Source organism: Canis aureus, chromosome 18 (genome assembly GCF_053574225.1).
Source record: "Canis aureus isolate CA01 chromosome 18, VMU_Caureus_v.1.0, whole genome shotgun sequence".
Lineage (NCBI taxonomy): Eukaryota > Metazoa > Chordata > Mammalia > Carnivora > Canidae > Canis > Canis aureus.
This window is the reverse complement of record NC_135628.1, coordinates 3,967,204-3,986,607: the sequence shown is the minus strand read 5'-3', so window position 1 is coordinate 3,986,607 and position 19,404 is coordinate 3,967,204. Positions and strand designations below refer to the sequence as shown.

The window sequence follows — 19,404 nt, the reverse complement described above, 5'->3', positions numbered from 1 at the left end:
TTTCTCTGAAAAGAAGTTGAGAACGAAAGGACCAGCCACAAGACTAGGAGAAAGCATTTGAATATCACATTGTACCCGGAATATAGAAACTTGATTCTTGAATTGTATTAGAACGGGTTTGCCCTGAAACAAGGAAGATAATGTTAGCGAAATTGAATGGTAATGTTGTTAAGCCAGTTGGGATTACATTTTGCTCTGAAATGAAACAATAATAGGAGCATTATAATATGGCTATAACAATAATGTAAAATAATATGAGAACTGGAGAGGTGCCTAAATACGGGAAGGTTAGATTTTGGTAGATGTAGATCTATGAAAAAAACGAAAAAGGAGCAAGATATTTAATGCAAAAATGTAACAGAGGAAGAAAGAGGTCATTGCATTTATAGGGCTTCTGCACATATTTAAAATATGAGAGCATCTGAGCATGAGCCCTGGCATTTGGAGAGCTTTAGATGTTAGAAGCCAGGTCACAGAAGTGATCAACCAAAATGCCATTATTCACAAAATATGTGGGAAGGAGGGACACGTGATTTCCTGGTTGTCTTAAGGCTGAACATATTAATGGAGAACAGAGGATGGAATGGAAATTTGAGCAGAATTAAATCATAAATCACCTGGAGCTTATAAGGGCAGGTGATGTTAAAGGCTTTGGGAAACAAGCATAAAAGGATCTGCAGAAAGGATGCGAATGAGAAGGCATTTATGAAGGAGGTGGGAAGAAAGGACAACTAGGTGGTAAAAAAGAAATATGCACAAGTGGCAGCTTGTGGCTGTGGGTGTTTCCCGAGATGGCAGTCCCATTTCTGAGTGCTCTCCTAAGGACAAAGATAGATACTTGGGGGGAAGCAGGAGCTGTGCACATAGAAGAAAGAAATTCACATTGCTTGCAGGAGGAACTGTCTTGGAGAAATTTAATGCTGGTCCCCACATTCCTTTTCCAGATGTTTTCTGAAATGAAACTGTGTTCAGTCCCTGCTTTTTTAACCTTGCGCTGCTCCTGGGGACCACCGTGTGGAGCGGCGGCTCCTGGAGGAAAACCACCTTCCCCCAAAAGGATCTGCGTTTTAATTAGTGACACTGAAAACAGACAATATGTCGTAAAAACACAATAGTAGAGGGTGATAGACAACGAAATTTAATAAGCATCCATTATTTGGTTTTATGGGGCTAAGTGCATTCTAAAGCTTCAGTTATCATTTAAAATAGTAAAATGTGTCTTGGGGTCATGGGATTGAGCCCTGTGTTGGGCTCTGCTGGGAGTCGGCTTCGGATTCTTTGCCTCTCCCTACCTCTCTCAATCAATCAATCAAATCTTAAAAAACAACAACAACAACAACAACAACAAAAACAGAGTAGTAAAATATGCCCCTCCTGGATGTTAGGGTACAAGGCAGTAATGATAGGAAATTTTCTGTACTTAGATCACTTAACTTTTTTTTTTTATGAGTAGCAAATTCATTATCTATTTTCCCATATCAATACATATCTCTATCTTTGTGCGTGTGCGTGCGTGCGTGCGTGTGTTTAAATATTTTAAAGCAAAACAGGAGAAAAAGACAATGAATTAAAGGTCTGGAGCTGCTAGGAAAAAAAAATAGGTGGACAAAGAACTAGTACTTTGGAGGAGCATCAGGCAGCCCTGTGTTCAAATCCGAGCTTCAGGTCATGGACAAGTCATAGGATCTTACAGAGACCTGACTTCCTCAGCTGTAAAGTGAGGGTGAGCAACACACCTACTTCTTGATTCCTTTGGGGGATTGAATGAAATATGAGTGTCGGGAGCCTAGCAGAGTGTCTCACGCATGATAGTTTCTTTAAAAACAACGCAGATTATGATCTCTTTCCCTGGCCTCTGTAGTACCACTCTTGCCAAACATTTCCTCTTGACCCGAGAGACTGAAAGTTCTGACTTTATATTTTCATTCGTTGAACCGCCTTGTAAATCATCGGAACCCGGAGTTTTAGATTTCAGCTGGCATCTCCGACAGATCCATCCTCCGGGAATTAGGGAACATTCCCCTTCAGAGGCAGTTCCCACTGAAGGCCCCTCCACCCCATCAGAAATCACTCATCTCAATACACAGAAGATTGGGAACTCAGGGAAGGGCATTAAGTGTCCCCCGAAACTGCCACGGTTCTGCTGTCCTTGTCGAGTCCACCTGGAAAGCCTCCCCCCACCATCCGAGGCCTGTCTTAGCGCTGCTGCCACAGAGTCAGCGCGACTCGCTCGGGCCTGTACATACATATAGGCTGTCCGTCTGCGCGGCTGCTGGGTCCACGTGAAGTTGGCATAGACTTTGAAATGACCCGTGTGGCTTCTCTCCAGGGAAACTGTTAATACAGGCCTTCAAGTAGACAAAGTAACAGCGACTCATTTTATCCTTATGTAGTCAGGTAGCAGGATGAGGTCAGAGCGGTTGTTTATCCCACAGCAAGTCCTTGACCAACGCCTGGGCAGTTTCAGCTGCAGCCAGAGCACCCCGTGCCCACCTGCCTCAACCTGGGTTGACTTCTTGTCTTGCCCACCTCTCCGGTCTCTAACCAGACTTCGTCATTTCACTAATACGTGACCATCCTGAAATACACCCAGAATACAACTACATTTTACTCTCTCTACTGCCGCCACCCTGGCCCAACTCCCACCACTGATCCCCTGGGCTATTGCAATACCCTCTCAATCAGGTTGGTCAGACTTCCTGGCTTCAGTCTGGCCTTCATTTTATTCTAACCAAACATCCAGAGAGATCTTTTGCAAGGTAAGGCGCATCTTCTTCTTCCTTTGCTCTTGGGTCTCCTGTGACTTCCTCTGAGTAAAAGCCAAAGTCTCCAGAGTGACTGCGAAAGCCTAGAAAATTTTTTAAAAAGGCTTTTTTATGTCTGACCTTTCTTCTCTGCCGTTCCTTCTCTGACACACTGGTTAACCAAGTGAGCGAATGGCCTAGCTATGAAAAAAAAAAAAAATTCAGGAAGAAAACAATTTTAAAAAAAAATAGTCTTCTACCAAACAGTTTATACACGGAGCACTTGGCATTGGGTCTGTCACTGTGTCATGCTGGATAAGAACTTCCTTCCCTGTCCACCCTAGTACTTTTTCTTTAAAGTTAATATTGTGTCTATTCACATAAAACAGAGTAGAGAAAATGTGGGGTTGAGCTAGCTCTCGAATCCTCTAGCACAGTCCTCTAAGGAACGACCAGAAAGGCGGCGTAGCCCAGCACGAGTCTCAATCTGCCTGCAGGCCTGGCTGATGCCAGTGTCGTGCTGGAGCTGGTCCAAGACTATAGGGTAGTAAGAGGCATTTTAAGAAAAAAAAAAGTAGTGGCTATAGTCAGCTATAGGAGGATGGTTTGACCCGGGGAGGTATCTGAGTTCTAACAGCATTCCAGCCGGCGGGGACTGGGATAAGATGTGGAGCTGGCAGGCATGAGATAAGACATCAGTGTGTCAGCCACATGGACTGGGTTTTATGTAGGTTTTTGTTGGGCTTTGCTTTACAGGGGACACTGGAGGGCGACCAGATTTGTGGAGGCAAAACTGTCCTAAGGAAGGAGGGAACAAAACCTGTTGGTGTTAAAAGAGGAGGCTAGGATGCTCATTACCATAATGCGGGGCATCTACATCTAGTAGCTCATTTTAACTTTGGATAAAATTGTCCTCAGGCTTCCCCTGGGCATACCAGGCTTGAGGCAGGAAAGTGCATTTTAAACCTGACCAAGGAGATATTGCTGGACTAGTCGGGCAGGCTCACGTGGGCCTTGGATAGACCCGAGCCTACAGGTTGTCGGCCTTGAATACACAGGGCTGAAAGGAGCGGGATGGCAGGTGGGCATTTCCTAAACCCTGTGTTTCTCAACTGTGACACAGATCCACGGGGTGTGCAACCGCTCCCTGGTGCCTCTTCATTACCCCGGGGACTTGATGGAGGTAAAGGGAACCAATGCCAACGCGAGGCTCCGTCTGCTGTGTCGTAGGCGATAAACTACCTAAACCCGTTTGAACAAGTTATCCCCTTGGCAGCCCAGGGACTGCCCGTCCTGCTGCCCAGGGACTGCGTGGCGCCTTCCCAGGCCTGAGGAAAAGGTGCTAAATGTCCTTAATTGTGCCCTTTTGTTCCTCTCCCAAGTCTATCCTATCAGTAGAATAAGAGTTCGAGATTTCTTTTCCAGATCTTGGGAAGTTCAAAAGGATAGATGTTCCAGGAAGAGCCCCCCAGGGAAATAGGACGTGTTTATTGTTTCCAGGTATCTATATTTGCACAACTTGGTTAATCCATTTACACATAAGTGAGTATTTTTCTGTTCCTGGTTGTCCCTCCCCTCCTCCCACCACATGACCAAACAAAATTAGTTTCGGCCATTTAAAAAAATATCCTTAAAGGAGACATAGATGCCCCAGAGCTGAGTCCCACATATTTAGAAATTTGACAAATTTTCGAGTTGCGTGTGTTTGTGATTAGCTGTGTCATGCCAATGTTGTTAGGTGATACAACACAGGGACTGAGCCTGCTACATAAATAGGACACATCTCTGAACGAGATGACCTGGGAAATCGAAAAAAATTCTAGCATCTTCAAAAAATCATTCTCTCTGGTAGAAATAACTCATTTTATGCTGAGGGATTTTAAATGGGTTGGATTTATCCCTGAAGCATTGGAAAAAGATACGGAGCACAACTTACCAACTTTCTGAGCAAGGCTCTACTAGGGACAGAAAAACACTTTGAAAGTAATGTCCTTGCTACAGACTTTAAGGGGGACAAAATATACTGCCAAGGTTACCGTGTGGACAGAAATAATAAAGTTAGTGTGCAAACTCAAAGTTTCACTAAAATCATAATGAGTATTTCAGTTTTCTGGAGTACAAGAGAACTGCGATTGCATGCTCCCCTGGGATTAGTTTGCCAGTTGTCAATAGAAAAATACTAATATTTAAAAACAAGGCCTAGCACAGGAGGTAAGCACAGGAAACTAATAACTGAATATAATTATATACACGTTGGGTGAGAAGGAGACTACTTAAGATTCATTATAACACCTGCTAAGAGAAAGAGGAGGAAAATCATTTTTCATGGTGCGGAGCTGCTCACGTTAATGCGAATATACATCGAAACTGCCAAAGTCCAGTAGCAGCTTCTAGGACCTGCCATGTCCTGATAGGTAAGTGATATCATTCTACCCACAGCAATAAATAAAAGTAGTACCAAATTTCTTTAGGGAGGAAAGCAAACAATTATTTTCAAATTTGAAGGAAAATTCAAGTTGGGGAGAGTTAATGGTAATTTTGCTTCGTGCTGTGTGTTTAATATACTGGGGCCTTGGATGACCAGCCTAGTGGCTGCGAAGACCAGGATGATGACACAACAAAGGCTATGTCGGATGCACTTCCCACGGGGACCTTTATTCCATTTCACCTTAGGTTTTCAGGCTCTTGATCCCCCTTGCCAACATCAAAGTGGTTCCACTTGGACACCTTAGATGGCTTTTTTTTTTAAGGTTTTATTTATTTATTCATGAGAGACACAGAGAGAGAGAGAGAGAGAGAGAGAGAGGCAGAGACACAGGCAGAGGGAGAAGCAGGCTCCCGGCAGGGACCCCGATATGGGACTCGATCCCAGGACCCCGGGGTCACGACCTGAGCCAAGGGCAGACTCTCGACCCCTGAGCCCCCAGGGCCCCTTAGATGGCTTCTTTTTAGTTTAACCCCAAGGAGTTAAACCCAAGTGTCCAGCTTTCTGTGGGCTTTTTTAAAGACCTGGAAATTGTCAGTCGCTTTTTCATTCATTCCTCAGGGGAAAAACCATTTATATTAATAATGAGAGAATGTCCCTTTCTATTGCCAGTATATTCATTTTATAAACAAATGAGCGCCCTAAAAGATTTCTGAATACGTCTTCTATTATTTAAATTTTACACACAAAGGTCTTTAGCGTCCTCCTTAGCTCCATTAAACATCAAGAGTCATGACTTCTCCGAGGATTTTTTTTTTTTTTTTTAATTTATGATAGGCAGACAGTGAGAGAGAGAGGCAGAGACACAGGCAGAGGAAGAAGCAGGCTCCATGCACCGGGAGCCCGACGTGGGATTCGATCCCGGGTCTCCAGGATCGCGCCCTGGGCCAAAGGCAGGCGCTAAACCACTGCGCCACCCAGGGATCCCTTCTCCAAGGATTGATAGAAGTGGATGCAGAATTGCCCGATCTAGATTTTTCCATAAAAAACCTTTTTTTTTTTCTTCATGATGTGATGGAAAACAAAAATAAATATGTATATATTTAACGATAACAACCCTGTAGCTACATTCCTCCTAAGTGAGCATCTTGTTGCAGCAAGAGATTTGTTAATTTAGAGCAAATAAATCAGAGTCACCCGACTCTTTTTCCACCAGTGTTCTTTAGTGGCATAATTTCAGGAAACCTTATCTCTTTTAAGGGAGATAAAGCAGACATCTCTTGATAACACGAATATTCTATATTTAAAAGGTATAGCTAATTAATCATAAAAAATTAGACCAAATTCGTGCCATCATACAGCCAACAAGACCTAATTCTGATAAGGGTTATTAGCAAGAAAAGAGCTACCAAAGTATTTTTTTAATTGAATTTCAGTTCCCTGTGATCTGAAGATGTATCTTTGCACTTAAGTCTTTGATTATTATAGGTTTTGAATTTTATATTTGACTGATGGAACATAAACTATGGACTTTTGAAAATAAATCTTCCTAGCTTAAAAAAAAAAAAAAAGGAAGTCTGGGAGGTAATAATACTCCTGTATTTTTTTTCTAATAACGTTTTCAATATGTAAAATGCAGTCCATAGCATATATTTAATTTGCTCAGTAGAGATTTTACCACCTTCTCTTACCATATTGGTTTTTACTTCCCTGGATAACAATTTTTGTTTGATGTACATATACAATGTGCTTGGAGCTCTGAGGATTAAAAAAGTCAATAGCCTTAGTTGGAGAACTTGTATCTCTAGTTGGAAAATTCGCACATTTTGGATACCTGCTTATTTTTTATATGATTTGTCTAATCTTTAAGAAGTAGGTGTTGTTTTCATGCCCAACAGTGAACAAAAACCCTGACTTGGAAAGATGAAATCACTTTCCCAAGCTGAGTAGCAGAGACTGAATTCAAGGTCATATATTCTGATTTCAAGTTCAATGCTCCTTCCGTGATTTTATAATACATCACAGTACATGGCAGGTTTGTGGCTGTCACACGCCTGCCATCTTTAGAGGAAAGGTGATTAAATCCTCCTGGGAGAAGATGATTTGCTCAATTGTTTTTGAGGGAATAAAACTATAAGGAAAGAAATTTTTTTCCCACAGTGTAATGAATGGTTTAAAGGGGGAAAACTTCTGGTTTGTGGAGTGTGAATCAAGGTCAAACAGGGACAAAGGAAGTTCCTGAGAGCAAGAGGTAAGAGAATATGGTAAAATATGATGAGGTAAGATGCCAGGGCTTCAGATGGCCACGGAGGGTATCCCAGTCTGGGAAGGTGGGGGGCTGTCATTATGGCCGGATGTGTTACAAACAGCTGTCTTTTGCTAAGCCATGGTGGTCACCCTGACGTAAGTGACCAGGGTGCCCCCACTCTCGAGAGGAGTTTAGTAGGTGGAAATGGCTGACTTTCACCTAATTTTCCCCAAAGCTGCACCAGAACTGGGGACAGAAAACTCAGTGAATTCAGAAAACTCAGTGAATTGGGGCCCTGTGTCAAATGAAACCTTGTGACATCATCCGAGAATATACCACAGCAGCTCAAAAAGGTCATTGTAGGTGCATCGGCATGTCTCTGGAAAATAGCTTTTTCTAGGATCGTTGGGTGGTGTGTAAATTACACATACCGAGTTCTTCTGTTCTTCTGGTTTTATAATTCAGGGAGCTTCCTCTGACTTCCCAGGCATCTGCTACCCTGTTCAGTAGGATCCTACTGAACCTTCTCTGTAGACATAATTTTATGGCTCTAATGGAATTGTCAATTCTCTCCTGGAAAGAAACTGAAAAGCCAGTGAAAACGGAATCATTTTCAATCTTTTAAATGGCTTTTAGGTCTGTGCTAATACATTTTGAATCCATAGTTCATAATTTTTGGTTCAAACTCATAATTCTTCTTATTTTGTTTACAGTCTCAAGAGCCTTAGCATAAAATGCTACTTTCATCATTCTAGACCCTAAAGAAAAATTACCTGCCAGTTTGAATTAAAGGTAGCTTCTTTTTTACAAATACTGTAAGAAAACCTTGCTGTTTGGAAGTACCCAACAAGCTGAAACTTTTTGTTCCCCTACTTTTAAAATGTATACAAAAAGATCAAAAACAAATAGAGAATTTTATGTTTAAACTATTTTGTACTCTAATTCTATGTTAATATAGGAATAATTTTGTCATGAATTATTCAATAGATGAAGATTATAGAAAATATACAGGAAGGTAGGACGGTACAGTGAAAAGTGCAGAGAATCCTTGGCTTGTTTCCGTTTCTTCTTGACTGTGTGACCTTGACTGAATCATTCAATCTCTGGGTTTCATGTTTTATATCTGTGAATGGGGATAATATTTACCTCTTACCCTTTATTGGCTGATTGAGTTATGCCCCACACGTGGCTGAAAATAATATGTAGGAATCTCATGGCACTACTTACATTAACTCCTCGTCTTGATCAATACCACTGGTAGGTAGTGATTTATACCGAGTAGTGAAAGGTATTTTAGTTATAGTTGAAAATGATAGGGCTTGAAAATCCCTGCTGAAGGCACGGACACAGCTTCTCAACTCCCTGCTGGGCAGACGCCACCAGACCACTGTGTTCTGTGCTCATGACCTAGCCATGTAAACTCCTCGGTTTGATTACAGGACCTCCTTTGATCAAATTGAGTAGCGTAGAGGGGCCTGGGTGGCTCACTCAGTTAAGCGTCCAACTCTTGGTTTTGGCCCAGGTCATGATCTCGGGTCCTGGGATCGAGTCCTGTGTTGGGCTCTGTGCTCAGCATGGAGTCTACATGAAATGCTCTCTCCCATGCTCCCATGCTTTCTCTCTCTCTCTCTAAAATAAATAAGGAAATCTTTATAACAAGTTTACTACTGTACATGGCTAGGCAGTGAGCGTGGTTTTGGGTCCCTGTCTGGGGACTGACATGAAAGGACTGAAGGTATTTTGCTTGGTGAATGAAAGAAGTAGGGACCTGATAGCTGTCTTTGGTGATTTGCAGGATGTTCCTGTAGAGAGAGGTTTGGATGAATTTTATGGAGTTCTGAAGGATGGGAACAGGATGAACTGGTAAAATTATGAGAAGGGAACATATGACTTTACATAAAATAATTTCCATCTATTAGGCCAGATGTCAAAATGGATTGAGGTCATGAGTTTCTGCACACTGTCGGTGTTTAATCAGAGTGTAGACAGAGGCATTGGGGAGCTCTTCATAAAGGATTGCCTTAGATTATATCTTACCTGCGAAGGCCCCTTCTCTCATTAATATTTTATAATTTTGTCATTTTTATTGCCATTTATTATTATTATAGGTTAACTGTGAAAGCATTGGAATAAAATGATTTTTATTCTTGTCCACTTATTTATAAGTGTATAACTTTGTCTCTAGGAAACAACAGCTGAAAATCAAATATATTTGCATCACCACTTTCTAGCCCTTCAAATTTCCTCAGGTAAAAACATCAAGCTCATATTTTTGAAATAGATATGACTTATTGATAAATAGATTTGTTGTATTTTGTGTTTGATCTTTTCGCAGTTTTTGTAAGTTGTAAGAACTTTTTTTCCCACTTTGATATGATCTTATTTAGAAATCACTAAAAGAGTAAGGACTGGAGGTCTCTTAAAGGTTTGAAGTCCAAAAATTTATGCTGTTCTTATTCCTCCCTCTATCATTTTGACTACTGGCAGTCCATTTTATTCTTGCATACCTCAAAATGCAGGAATTTCTTCTTAAGGCTTTGGCATCTTTGCATAGGTCTTCTTCCAGAAGATCCTTCCTCCATATTGAGCTGAAGTCTTTATTCTTGTCATTTATTTTAGTCTTCCACACTGACACCATCCAGGATGAATCTAACCCTTCTTTTATATAAACTGCTTTTTGTACATTTAAAGACAGTGACCCTGATGACTCACCTCTTATTTCTGGGACTCCTGCTGGGTTTTGAGTATTATTGTTATTCTGGCAACTTCCCTCTGAATAGTCTGACTTTACGCATCCAACTTTAATGTTCAGATATGGACATAATCCTACTCTGGCTGTGGTCTGTCTAGAGGGCGCAAACAGGACCGTGTTCTCCCTTGTTCTGCTGCTTGTCCATTTCTATTAAAGCAACCTAAGGTTCTAATGACTTTTCGTAGTTAGATTTTACATTTGACTCATTCATTCAAATGATATTTATTGAGTGTTTACTATACCCTGGAGTGTCTTCTAGGCAAATAAAACAGTGAACTGACCAAACAAAAAAACACATTAGAGAAGTAAATTTAGTGAAAATCCTCATTCTTTTCCGTAATTTCTGTCACGAAACCACAGTCTCCACCTAGAAGCATTGTAATTACCATTCATCTAAGTGTAGGACTCTGCATTTATAAATTAAGTTTCATCTAGAAATATATAGCATATTATTCTAACATTCTTAAGTCTTTATGGCATTTTGATTCCATTAATCAATGGATTTACAATGACTTGGCTGTGGGCACAAAAGTGATAAAATTTGTATCTTTATTCATATCAGGGATTAAAACATTGAATGGGAAAAGGCTGAAGGTAGAGCCATGAGGCATTGACTAAAAAAGTTCTAGAATGACATATAACACATTATTTAGTTCCCTCTGGGTATGAGCAATTTACCTATGTATCTGTCCACTTGATTATACCTACATCTAACTCATAGTGCTGTCGCTGCCCCCCCTTTTTTTTTCTTTTTGCATATATGTGAGGATGTGAGAAAAGGCTTTGCCAGATGCCTTGCTAGAGACTTATCTTTTCTTTACTCTCCTTAAATGCCTGGTTTCTTTTAAGAGGCATTTTTACACACTGGCTCCATTTTCCTACGTCCCTTTATATTTTTCCTTGTGTTGCCAGTCAACTAGAACAGCACTCCATTAATTGAAACTGTCCCCATTCACAAAGACTGAATATATATTTTTAAAGAATATTTATTTGGAGCATAGCCTGTCCAGAGTCTGACAACTCTAGATTCAGATCTGCCTTCAGTAAACAGCTCTCAAACCAACATTTTGTCATTGTTCCTTTCTTCCTGTTTCTGTGGACAGGGAAATGTCACCCTCCCATACCCACAAGTCCAATATTCTTAGGGCGTTAATGAAAAATGGTGATTCAGAAATAGTTCCACAGTGGAAAACAAGTTTTTCTACCCCAGACCCAGGAAGAATTCAATATAGAGATATTTAAATGCACTATGTCTAGTACTTGTCTCCTTGTTTTCAATTCTGGTATTATTCTCGTTGTATATATATTCTAAAATGAGCCAGCAGCAAATCAGATCAAGGGGAAGGGGATGGGAGTTGAGTATTAAAAAGAAATCCAATGTCTCTTTTATATATAGCAGTTATAAATATGTATAAGAACACTGTATTATTTTATTTGAACCTTACATTTTAAAATTATATTAGATTTTAAAATACTGGCACTTCTGTCTACCAAAAATGAAGGGCATGGAGGCTAGTCCAGTTTGGAAAATTCTGAGAAAGAAATTCTGAACAAAAGGATTTTGGAATGCTTTTTAACAAACAGCTGCTCTGACTATTCTGATTAGATAAAGAAGCTATTTGTTCTGCCCTGGTGATATTTCAAATTTTGCAAGCACTCTGCAGTAAAAACCCTGCAAGCACGTGATGCTAATGTTAGAGCTGCTTGTATACACCAAACTGGACTTTGAAATTTTATTTATTGGAAATACTTAAAGACAAGTTATTTATTTAATTAATATTTTACTGACGTCACTGATTTATTTATGTGAGGTGCAAATACAGAATTCATTTTAAAGTATAGAGATGCTGGGGCACCTGGGTGGCTCAGTTGGTTGAGCATCTGCCTTCTGCTCAGATCATGATCCCGGGGTCCTGGGATGGAGGCCACATCGCATCCAGGCTCTCTGCTCAGTGAGGAGTCTGCTTCTCCCTCTCTGTCTGCCCCTCCCCCCCATCATGCTCTTGCTCTCTCTCTCTCAAAACAAATAAATAAAATCTTTTTAAAAAAATAGAGATGTTGCTACCTTCTTCTGCTACCGTGGGAATTCTGTTTTATAATGTTATCACCTTGATTTGAAAGTGAGATGTCATAAAAAAGTGTGATTTTTAAAAAAGGTAATAATATAGTCTTGCAATTTGATTTTTTTTAAAGTTTTATTTATTTATTCATGAGAGACACAGAGAGTCAAAGACACAGGCAGAGGGAGAAGCAAGTTCCCTATGGGGAGCCCTATGCAGGATTTGAACCCAGGACCCTGGGATCACGCCCTGAGCCAAAGGCAGATGCTCAACTACTGAGCCACCCACGTGCCCCACCCCCCTTGAAATTTGCTTTTGAAACGTGACTCTTGGAAACTTAAAGAAAAACAGCTGATTATTATAAAATCAGTTGGAGAACCCTGACAACACATTATCACTGCTACAGTTTACTCAAGCTTATAAGGATCTGCTTTGGGGAGGGGTCCTCACAAGGGTACTTATTAGGGCTATTGTATCTATCAGAATGGGCAGAGATGATGGAATAAGAATGGCTACATCTAAACGTTCAAAATAAGTGTAATGGAAATTGTGTGCAATGACAAATCAGCAAATGTTCTGCTGAAAAGCCAAATGGGTGACGTAAAAGCAAAATTTCAGCAAACTGAGAATAGAAAATGATTATGAGGAACTTCCAAATACGAAAACCAAATTTTAATTCTATAAATAAATATCTATATGCTGAACGGGTGGGGCTGGCCCCCTTCAAAGAAAATCGAATGAGTGTAGTATAATTTTCTTGGGGATTCCGGAGATATCAGGCTGTTTGAGTAGACAGCTATTCTTTGTGAGGCTCCCCTTAAGTCTCTCTATGCTCAATGAGCAGAGAAAATGTGGGTGATAACATAAAAGTAGGCGGAAAGAGGAAGATGAAGAAAATAAACTGATCCCCCAAAACACACTGTAATGGAGAGCAGAGGAGAGGACTGTTTTCTATGGAAATGAAGCATAACCTGGCTCCAGCCAGCTTCTATTAAAATGTTGGCTAACATCATTTTTGAAAAGCCAGGCTTACGTAGTAATGGGTGGTAGGTCAATTAGCCGAAAGCAATTTCACTAAAATGACCTTGTTTCTTTTAACTGTATTAGTTTTAGTCAAATAGTTTTGTTTTTGTCTTTGTAACAGCTTTTTAAGCAATGATCAATTCATTTCTCCTCCAATCTGCTGCATAACGTTCCTTTGGTTTCTGCTGCAGCTACAGACCAAAAGCCAGTGAGAGAGAAAGACTGGTGGGCACGAGGGTACATTTTTTGTTGATGTCGATGTGGATTTTATCTAGTTGAAAACGTGGGACAAAGTGAGCTCAGCGTCCTCTTACTCCACCACCTTCCCAAACTCCTTTAAGGGCATGTTTTTTTTTGTTATAAAGAATGATTATCAATATATTCCCCATGAATATATTTGTTTTTTTTTTTTTACGCTATATTCTTCATGTATCCAGTCATTTAAATTTGTATGCATAAGAAAAATTTATCTTTAGAAGTAGATTGTTACAAATATGTCTTTCTTAGGAATATGCAATTGGTGGTGAATATTTTAGAATATCAGGAATTTCGTGTTTAATTTTATTCTTAAATTCAATCTCTCTCTCATACCTTAGTTCCTCCTCTTTCTTCCCCTCTCTTGCTAGCTCCTTAAAATGGTGTCATGAAGACAAAACAAAAACTCGTCAATATAGTTAGAAGAAATAAATGAATCATGTGAATTAGTAAATTGGTTGACTTCTATGGGGATGTAAATTTGTTGAAGGTTAATATCTCCCATTTCCTACAGGAAATGTAAAGATGATAGGAAATTTGCTTATAATAAAAGAAGAATAGGGATCCCTGGGTGGCGCAGCGGTTTAGCGCCTGCCTTTGGCCCAGGGCGCGATCCTGGTAGGCCCGGGATCGAATCCCACGTCGGGCTCCCGGTGTATGGAGCCTGCTTCTCCCTCTGCCTATGTCTCTGCCTCTCTATCTCTCTCTCTCTGTGACTATCATAAAAAAAAAAAAAAAAAAAAAAAAGAAGAAGAAGAAATTAAATCTCATAGCTTTTAGCACAGGTACTTGGAAAGAGCATTTTATAACTGTGTCGGGTCATTCTTATGTTGACTACACTGTTGTCAAGATTTATTATTTTTATGCACGATTGATTTTAGAGTCTATATTACTATTATGCGAGATTTGTAATCCCACAATGGATTTGACATTTCACACTGCATCAAATGTGGAGAAAAAAAAAGATTTTATGCATTATAGGCTTTTAGAATATGTGTGTGCATCTTTTCCCCCAAGGGTTGATGGTATGCTGGCAGTAAGCTAAAAAGGGGGGAAAAAAGAGGGTAAAAAATTATACCAAGATATTCATATGTGATATATGTCATTAATAGATACTCAGATGATGCTTTAAATATGCAAATGCTGCATTTCAGGAAGGAGAGAATTTTCTTTTAGTTTAGTTATTTTCTTTGAGGGATTTAAACAATCCTACAGTAAATGTACATACACAAGACAGTGTATTCCCTCGATACTTTTAATAGAATAGCCTGACCAGAGCTACCGTGCTGTGACTAGAACAGTTGAGGCCTTTTCTGGTTCCTCCAGTGCGCTGTAGGAATATGATTACATTCTATGATGTGAGGAAGGTAGACAGTACAACTAGATAACACTAGTAATAATAATTTTTTTTTCAGGCTTCAGGAATTGTGTGATTGCCCCTTTTATTTTGATGGCCCCAGGAGGAGCATAAAAGACCAGAAGTCAATGAACCATCTTTTTCCTTTGCCTTCTTAAAGAGTTGACTGAAAAAGCCCTACTGAGCAACGCTTTTAAATTTCAGTCAACTTCACAAGGAAAGCAAGTGACTGGACACCGTCAGGAAACAACCTGTCTGCTTCCCTGCCATCTAGTGAGATGGGACAGGTGGACGGCCCAACCCGGTATACACAACACTATTATTCCAAGAGAGTCTTGGTTACCGAAAAAGGAAGATGAGGGGCAACTGTCATGAGTACTAAGCCAGAAATGAATAGCTTAGAAAGACAAGTAGGGAACAGTTTCCTGCTTGTTTGCTTTCTTTCTTTCTTTCTTTCTTTCTTTCTTTCTTTCTTTCTTTCTTTCTTTCTTTCGTTTCCTGCTTTCTTGATTTCTAGATCACTGCTACCTAGGAGTTCATCTAAAAGTGAGGAGGCAAGCATTGAAATGATAGGGATTATTTCACCAGGAAAAAAAAAAAAGTCTGAAAACTAGAAATATTACTAGCGCTTTACTAACATGAGTAACTGATAAAACACTGGTTTGAATGAGTTTCAAAATCGACTTACATAAAGGAAGATTAGTTCATTTCACACAGTTACTCAAATAAGCTTAAAATATGTCCCTAGTAAATGTCCTCATTTATTATTGGCTGGAAATGATTCATGATCGGTCTATTAGTTTTCTAGATCTCTGCTAACAAAGTTGCACAAACCGGGTGCCTTAAAACAACAGAAATCCACCCTCTCACAGTTTTGGAGGCTCCGAGTCCAGCATCAAGGTGTCAGAAGGGTAGGTCCTCTGGAGGCCCTGACGAGAATCTTTTCCATGTCTCTCTCTTAGCTTCTGGTTGCTGCTGGCAATCCTTGCTGTTCCTCGTCTTGTCCATGCATCACCTCAGTCTCTGCTTCCATCTCCATATGGCATTCTTCTGTGGGTCTCTCTATGTCCACATTTCCCTCTTCCTTCATCTTCCGTGGACAACAGTCATTGGATTGGAGCCAACCCCCTTCCAGTGTGATCTCATCCTACCAGTTACATATACTAAGTCCCCGTTTCTAAGTAAGGTCACCGTCTGAGGATCCAGGTGGATGGTTCTGGAGGAACACTATCAACCCAGTAACATCAGTATGTTAAGCCATCAGCTCCAATCCCCCTTGCAAGTGAGTTGTTTGCATTTGTAAAGACAGCTCTTGGGCACCTGGGTGGCTCAGTGGTTGAGCGCCTGCCTTCGCTCAGGGCGTGACCCTGGGGTCCCGGGATCGAGTCCCATGTTGGGCTCCCGGCATGGAGCCTGCTTCTCCCTCTGCCTGTGTCTCTGCCTCTGCCTCTCTCTCTCTGTGTCTCTCATGGATAAATAAATCTTAAAAAGAAAGACAGCTGTTATATATGAAATTGTTTAAGAGATAAAAATTGCCCTAGCTACATGTTTTATTACTAATTTCTTAGTGACTAATATTGATATGCAAATATAAACTTTACTTCATTCCATCTTTTAACTATCATATATTCAAAATGTATTAAATGAAACAAATGATTTTATGATTACAATTATACTTAGGATTCACTAGTATAGCCATCATTTGCATAATGACCTGAAATTTTTTTGGAGGATAATAATCTGGCAAAAAAGGAAATGCAGTAAAAGTATGCTAATATCCAAAGTGATTCTCTTCAATTAAACAGCTCATGAACATGATTTGTTCATACCATTATACGTGCCTATCATAAAGTGTTCTACCAAAATGTTTCCTTGATTCTTAACTATTTGCAATAGTTATGGCGGCTGGAGAAATGAGCCATAAGCCATGGCCAAAAGGTAACACATCGGGTTCTCCTGTTAGCTCCCTGTCCTCTACTGTCCTCGGGCCACCTTATTTTAAAATTGCAGTTATCTTTCATCCTGAAAGATGTCCATCAGAGTATTTTTCCAGGGGCGCCTGGGGGGCTCAGTGGTTGAGCGTCTGCCTTTGGCCCAGGGCATGACCCTGGAGACCCGGGATCGAGTCCCACGTCAGGCTCCCTGCATGGAGCCTGCTTCTCCCTCTGCCTGGGTCTCTGCCTCTCTCTCTCTCTTTCTCTCTGTGTCTCATGAATACATAAATAAAATCTTTTAAAGAGCATTTTTCTAGACAAAAAAGATAAGAAAAATCACCACCTCAGATTAGTATTGACTTTTCCTTTCAAACAAAAGCCACTCCAGTCAGCGAACCCTGAAATCATCCTCAGACTCTACTCGGACAACAGTGCCTATTTGGGAACCCAAGAAAGGAGAAGTGTTCTCCCAAGCATTGCTCCTAAAGGGAGTGTTCTGGGATGTGTGTCTATCCTTATGATGTGTAATTATAGGAAGGAAAATCACATTATAGACAAGAGGAATAAAACGGACCTCTGATATTAACACAAGGAACTTGGGATGTAGGGATGAGCTATTTCCGGGACCGCAGGAGACATATAAAGAGATGCTTTTGAATTTTATGAGCTTCATTTCTTGGGAGCATCTCTCTTTAATTACATGGCTTCCATCACTGTTTTCTTGCCTCCCTACTTGAGGAACATTTCTTACAGACTCTGTTTACAGTAAAAAAAAAAAAATCAACATTTGGTAAAAACATTAAGAATTTTTCTCTCCTCATAACTGTGGGGTGTCGCTGTTCACATATGACAACTGAATAAACAAGAATGCGGAGGAGTGAAATTACTCTTCACTCAAGATCACAGGATTGGTATAGTTGAAGAATAAGGTCAATGAACTCTCGTTTCTGGTTCACTTTTCGCATCTCTGGGTAAAGTTCATTCTGTCAAGTATCTGGAAAGCTTAAGGAGCTGTTTTTGTGATAGCAAAGAAATTTGTGTAGTAAGGTAAGGAGGTTCGAGGTCAACTTGTTAAGTTTAAGTGGCCAAGGAGAAGCGTCTTCCAACTTCCCAAACAGGTTGTGTGATCTGGGTCGGATAACCGGTGAGTGAAACGTCTCTGTTTCTGCATCTTCTGGTTTGGAGCCTTGCAAACTGCACTTAGTTAACTAGCTCCCTACTCTTGTTTTCAAAGTACTTGAGCTATCATTTCTTATCAGCTAAATGTAAAACAGTCGGAATATGTACATAATAAATTAGTTTAGGTTGAAATAACTGGTCATGGATCGAGATTAATGGAAGTACTTAGTTTTGCATCACCCTGGCAAAGCCGCGGGGAGTATCACAGTTCAACCCAGCCAGAGAAGAGGCTGTGAGCCAAGCGGGATAATGAGCATGAGTTGTCTCTCACGAAATGAAAGTGTCTGTCGTAATTATGACCTCGAGTCTTCTTGCACCCCAAACTGTTGCAAAATCTCTTTACCCAGCTTCCTCGGAGTGAGAGACACAGTCTCCTCATAGTTCTCAGGTAAGAGCTCTTAAATGGGGTAACATGAGTAAAGCACCTTAAATAGTTTCTGGCATTTAGTGGGGGCAAAATAAACTTGCATTTTCCTTTATCATTGCTGATGAGGCTTTAAAGCAGGTAACAACAACAACAACAACAACAACTGACTTCTCATGATGACTGCAGAAAAAATAATAGTGGCTATGCAAACTTTGAATTCATTTTTAGGGTATTTTTAGCCTTTCTAGTAAGCATGTTTTGCTAAATTGGTTGGTTTTACTGTGCTTTTTATATTACTCAGCTAAGATGACATGAAATAAGTCATCCTCTGAGTTAGTATTTTCCACCTTTTAGACACCAATCTGGGTAAAATTGAAATTTGTTATGCATTTACCTAAGAAAACTATATGAAAGAACTTTCCGGAAAGGCTAGGGCAGGAAACCAAGAGCCCAAGCCCTCAGAGTGTTTTGCTCAAGGTGCTGCCCGCTGGATTTAGTATTTGTCTCCGCGGGGGCATTGCCCTTGTGAGAGTGTCTGACGTCTTTTCCCCTTCTGATCTGCCTGACATTTTCAGTTATTCTGCGTGTCCTTGCTCCTGGGGAATTTCCCAGTTGTTCGATCACTTTCCCTGACTTTCTTTCTGCTCCTCTTCCTGGCAAATAACTCTGTTCTTTCTCCCGCCTTTGAGTGGCTGCATTTGCTGGGAATTTGCTGGTTTTGTTTCTGATTTAGGTTTACTCTGATGTCATACCTAGTGATTTCTAGATTCTGAAATCCGGTCTTCCCCCATCCCTAACTCCCATGGGCTTTGTGGTCTTATCAGGATGCTGCACATGGTGAGTGTTCAATAAACAGCTGTAGATTTGATTTCCTGACACTTCGGATCCTTGACTCTTATTGTTGCTTCCTGGATTTGACAGGTTGTATTTATGTAATTAGTAATGAACTCACAGAAAGGAGACAGGAAGATTTTACTTGGTGCTTCACTGGTATCAGACTCAGCCTATTTATTGACAATTATTCAGTGGGGCCATCCCCGGCCCTGGTTTGGAGCTTGTA

At 40.4% G+C, this 19,404-nt stretch overlaps 1 long non-coding RNA gene across 1 annotated transcript in view; it reads right to left on the bottom strand.

Moving 5' to 3' along the window:
- LOC144288505 (uncharacterized) overlaps positions 1-19,404 on the bottom strand; it is a 683,266-nt gene that overhangs the window by 90,103 nt on the left and 573,759 nt on the right. The window lies entirely within an intron of this gene.